The sequence below is a fragment of the Schistocerca nitens genome, chromosome 8, assembly GCF_023898315.1.
Source record: "Schistocerca nitens isolate TAMUIC-IGC-003100 chromosome 8, iqSchNite1.1, whole genome shotgun sequence".
NCBI lineage: Eukaryota > Metazoa > Arthropoda > Insecta > Orthoptera > Acrididae > Schistocerca > Schistocerca nitens.
The window spans coordinates 6,650,655-6,656,654 of NC_064621.1; positions in this window are offsets into that span (position 1 = coordinate 6,650,655).

The following is a 6,000-nucleotide window of genomic DNA, read 5'->3' on the forward strand; positions in this document are numbered from 1 at the left end:
CTTTCCGATGCACCTCTGCTTGTTTACTATATCCCTTGGATCTTTACATTCACGATGAAACACAGAAATTTCAGCGGAAATAAATATAAGAGACACAATGCCGACTTAAGTACAGGAAGACTGAGTCTTCCTACTGTCTATGATTTGAGCGTTTCCTGTGTCACCAGTTTTACATTTCAATGCACCTCTGCAGGTTTACTGTATCCCTTGGACCTTCCCATTGACGATGAAACACAGAAATTGCATCGGAATTAAATATAAGAGACTCAATGCCGACTTCAGTATAGGAAGACTGAGACTTCCTACTGTCTATGTTTTGAGCGTTTCCTGTGTCACTAGTTTTACATTCCGTTGCACCTCTGCAGGTTTATTGTATCCCTTGGACCTTCCCATTGACGCTGAAACACAGAAATTGCATGGGAATTAAATATAAGAGACACAATGCCGATTTAAGTACAGGAAGACTGAGTCTTCCTACTGTCTATATTTTGAGCGTTTCCTGTGTCACCAGTTTTACATTCTGATGCACCTCTGCAGGTTTACTGTATCCCTTGGACCTTCCCATTGACGATGAAACACAGAAATTGCATCTGAATTAAATATAAGACACACAATGCAGACTTAAGTACAGGAAGACTGAGTCTTCCTACTGTCTATGTTTGAGCGTTGCCTGCGTCACCGGTTTTAGATTCCGATGTGCCTCTGCAGGTTTACCGTATCCATTGGACCTTCCCATTGACGATGAAACACAGAAATTGCATCGGAATTAACTATAAGAGACACAACGCCGACTTAAGCACAAGAAAACTGAGTCTTCTTACGGTCTATGTTTTGAGCGTTTCCTGTGTCATTAGTTTTACATTCCCATGCACCTCTGCCGGTTTACTGTATCCCTTGGACCTTCCCATTGTCGATGAAACACAGAAATCGCACCGGAATTAAATATAGGAGACACAATGCCGACTTAAGTACAGGAAGACTGAGTCTTCCTACTGTCTATGTTTTGAGCGTTTCCTGTGTCACCAGTTTTACATTCTGATGCACCTCTGCAGGTTTACTGTATCCCTTGGACCTTACCATTGACGATGAAACACAGAAATTGCATCGGAATGAAATATAAGAGACACAATGCCGACATAAGAACAGGAAGACTGAGTCTTCCTACTGTCTATGTTTGAGCGTATCCTGTGTCACCGGTTTTACATACCGATGCACCTATGCAGGTTTACTGTATCCCTTGGACCTTCCCATTGACGATGAAACACAGAAATTGCATCGGAATTAAATATAAGAGACACAATGCCGACTTAAGTACAGGAAGACTGAGTCTTCCTACTGTCTATGTTTTGTGCGTTTCCTGTGTCACCAGTTTTACATTCTGATGCACCTCTGCAGGTTTACTGTATCCCTTGGACCTTCCCATTGACAATGAAACACAGAAATTGCATCGGAATTAAATATAAGAAACACAATGCCGACTTAAGTAAAGGAAGACTGAGTCTTCTTACTGTCTATAATTTGAGCGTTTCCTGTGTCACCAGTTTAACATTCCGATGCACCTCTACAGGTTTACTGTATCCCTTGGACCTTCACAGTGACGATGAAACACAGAAATTGCATCGGAATTAAATATAAGAGACAAAATGCCGACTTAAGTACAGGAAGACTAAGTCCTCCTACTCTCTATGTTTTGAGCGTTTCCTGTGTCATCAGTTTTACTTTCCGATGCACCTCTGCAGGTTTACTATATCCTTTGGACCTTCCCATTCACGATGAAACACAGATATTTCATCGGAAATAAATATAAGAGACACAATGCCGACTTAAGTACAGGAAGACTGAGTCTTCCTACTGTCTATATTTCGAGCGTTTCCTGTGTCACCAGCTTTACATTCCGATGCACATCTGCAGGTTTACAGTATCCCTTGGACCTTCCCATTGACGATGAAACACAGAAATTGTATCGGAATTAAATATAAGAGACACAATGCCAACTTAAGTACAGGAAGACTGAGGCTTCCTACTGTCTATGTTTTGAGCGTTTCCTGTCTCACTAGTTTTACATTTCGATGCACCTCTTCAGGTTTACTGTATCCCTTGGACCTTCCCATTGACGTTGAAACACAGAAATTGCATCGGAAATAAATATAAGAGACACAATGCCGACTTAAGTACAGGAAGACTGAGTCTTCCTACAGTCTATGTTTTGAGCGTTTCCTGTGTCTCCAGTTTTACATTCTGATGCCCCTCTGCAGGTTTACTGTATCCCTTGGACCTTCCGATTGACGATGAAACACAGAAATTGCATCGGAATTAAATATGAGACACAATGCCGACATAAGTACAGGAAGACTTAGTCTGCCTACTGTCTATAATTTGAGGGTTTCCTGTGTCACCAGTTTTACAGTCTGACGCACCTCTACAGGTTTACTGTATCACTTGGACCTTCACAGTGACGATGAAACACAGAAATTGCATCTGAATTAAATATAAGAGACACAATGCCGACTTAAGTACCAGAAAACAGTCTTCTTACGGTCAATGTTTTGAGCGTATCCTGTATCACCAATTTTACATTCCGATGCACCTCTGCATGTTTACTGTATCCCTTGGACCTTCCCATTGGCGATGAAACACACAAATTGCATCGGAATTAAATATAAGACACACAATGCCGACTTAAGTACCGGAAGATTGAGTTTTCCTACTGTCTATGTTTTGAGCGTTTCCTGAGTCACCAGTTTTACATTCCGATTTACCTCTGCAGGTTTACTGTATCTTTTGGACGTTCCCATTGACGATGAAACGCAGAAATTGCATCGGAATTAAATATAAGAGACACAATGCCGACTTAAGTACAGGAAGACTGAGTCTTCCAACCGTCTATTTTTTGAGCGTTTTCTGTGTCACCAGTTTTACATTCTGATGCACCTCTGCAGGTTTACTGTAGCCCATGGACCTTCCCATTGACGATGAAACACAGAAATTGCATCGGAATTAAATGTAAGAGACACAATGCAGACTTAAGTACAGGAAGACTGACTCTTCCTACTGTCTATGTTTTGAGCGTTGCCTGTGTCACCAGATTTAGATTCCGATGTGCCTCTGCAGGTTTACCGCATCCATTGGACCTTCCCATTGTAGATGAAACACAGAAATTGCATCGGAATTAACTATAACAGACACAACGCCGACTTAAGCACAAGAAAACTGAGTCTTCTTACGGTCTATGTTTTGAGCGTTTCCTGTGTCATTAGTTTTACATTCCGATGCACCTCTGCCGGTTTACTGTATCCCTTGGACCTTCCCATTGTCGATGAAACACAGAAATCGCACCGGAATTAAATATAGGAGACACAATGCCGACATAAGTATAGGAAGACTGAGTCTTCCTACTGTCTATGTTTTGAGCGTTTCCTGTGTCACCAGTTTTACATTCTGATGCACCTCTGCAGGTTTACTGTATCCCTTGGACCTTCCCATTGACGATGAAACACAGAAATTGCATCGGAATTAAATGTAAGGGACACAATGCCGACTTAAGTACAGGAAGACTATGTCTTCCTACTGTCTATGTTTTGTGCGTTTCCTGTGTCACCAGTTTTACATTCTGATGCACCTCTGCAGGTTTACTGTATCCCTTGGAGCTTCCCATTGACAATGAAACACAGAAATTGCATCGGAATTAAATATAAGAGACACAATGCCGACTTAAGTACAGAAAGACTGAGTCTTCCTACTGTCTATAATTTGAGCGTTTCGTGTGTCACCAGTTTTACATTCCGATGCACCTCTACAGGTTTACTGTATCCCTTGGACCTTCACAGTGACGATGAAACACAGAAATTGCATCGGAATTAAATATAAGAGACACAATGCCGACTTAAGTACAGGAAGGCTAAGTCTTCCTACTCTCTATGATTTGAGCGTTTCCTGTGTCATCAGTTTTACTTTCCGATGCACCTCTGCAGGTTTACTATATCCCTCGGACCTTCCCATCCACGATGAAACACAGATATTTCATCGGAAATAAATATACGAGACACAATGCCGACTTAAGTACAGGAAGACTGAGTCTTCCTACTGTCTATGTTTTGAGCGTTTCCTGTGTCACCAGTTTTCCATTCCGATGCACCTCTGCAGGTTTACAGTATCCCTTGGACCTTCCCATTGACGATGAAACACAGAAATTGCATCGGAATTAAATATAAGAGACACAATGCCGACTTAAGTACAGGAAGACTGAGGCTTCCTACTGTCTATGTTTGGAGCGTTTCCTGTCTCACTAGTTTTACATTCCGATGCACCTCTTCAGGTTTACTGAATCCCTTGGACCTTCCCATTGACGTTGAAACACAGAAATTGCATCGGAATTAAATATAAGAGACACAATGCCGACTTAAGTACAGGAAGACTGAGTCTTCCTACAGTCTATGTTTTGAGCGTTTCCTGTGTCACCAGTTTTACATTCCGATGCACCTCTGCAGGTTTACAGTATCCCTTGGACCTTCCCATTGACGATGAAACACAGAAATTGCATCGGAATTAAATATAAGAGACACAATGCCGACTTAAGTACAGGAAGACTGAGGCTTCTCACTGTCTATGTTTTGAGCGTTTCCTGTCTCACTAGTTTTACATTCCGATGCACCTCTTCAGGTTTACTGTATCCCTTGGACCTTCCCATTGACGTTGAAACACAGAAATTGCATCGGAATTAAATATAAGAGACACAATGCCGACTTAAGTACAGGAAGGCTAAGTCTTGCTACTCTCTATGTTTTGAGCGTTTCCTGTGTCATCAGTTTTACTTTCCGATGCACCTCTGCAGGTTTACTATATCCCTCGGACCTTCCCATCCACGATGAAACACAGAAATTGCATCGGAATTAAATATAAAAGACACAATGCCGACATAAGTTCCAGAAAACAGTCTTCTTACGGTCAATGTTTTGAGCGTATCCTGTGTCACCAGTTTTACATTCCGATGCACCTCTGCATGTTTACTGTATCCCTTGGACCTTCCCATGGCGATGGAACACACAAATTGCATCGAAATTAAATATAAGACACACAATGCCAACTTAAGTACCGGAAGATTGAGTCTTCTTACGGTCGATGTTTTGAGCGTTTCCTGTGTCACCAGTTTTACATTCCGATGCATCCCTGCTGATTTACTGTATCCCTTGGACCTTCCCATTGTCGATGAAACACAGAACTCGCATCGAATTAAATATAAGAGACACAATACCGACTTAAGTACAGGAAGACTGAGTCTTCCTACTGTCTATGTTTTGAGCGTTTCCTGTGTCACCAGTTTTACATTCCGATTCACCTCTGCAGGTTTACTGTATCCATTGGACCTTCCCATTGTCGATGAAACACAGAAATCGCATCGGAATTAAATATAAGAGACTCAATGCCGACTTAAGTACAGGAAGACTGAGTCTTCCTACTCTCTATGTTTTGAGCGTTTCCTGTCTCAGTAGTTTTACATTCCGATGCACCTCTACAGGTTTAATGTATCCCTTGGACCTTCACAGTGACGATGAAACACAGAAATTGCATCTGAATTAAATATAAGAGACACAATGCCGACTTAAGTACCAGAAAACAGTCTTCTTACGGTCAATGTTTTGAGCGTATCCTGTATCACCAATTTTACATTCCGATGCACCTCTGCATGTTTACTGTATCCCTTGGACCTTCCCATTGGCGATGAAACACACAAATTGCATCGGAATTAAATATAAGACACACAATGCCGACTTAAGTACCGGAAGATTGAGTTTTCCTACTGTCTATGTTTTGAGCGTTTCCTGAGTCACCAGTTTTACATTCCGATTTACCTCTGCAGGTTTACTGTATCTTTTGGACGTTCCCATTGACGATGAAACGCAGAAATTGCATCGGAATTAAATATAAGAGACACAATGCCGACTTAAGTACAGGAAGACTGAGTCTTCCAACCGTCTATTTTTTGAGCGTTTTCTGTGTCAC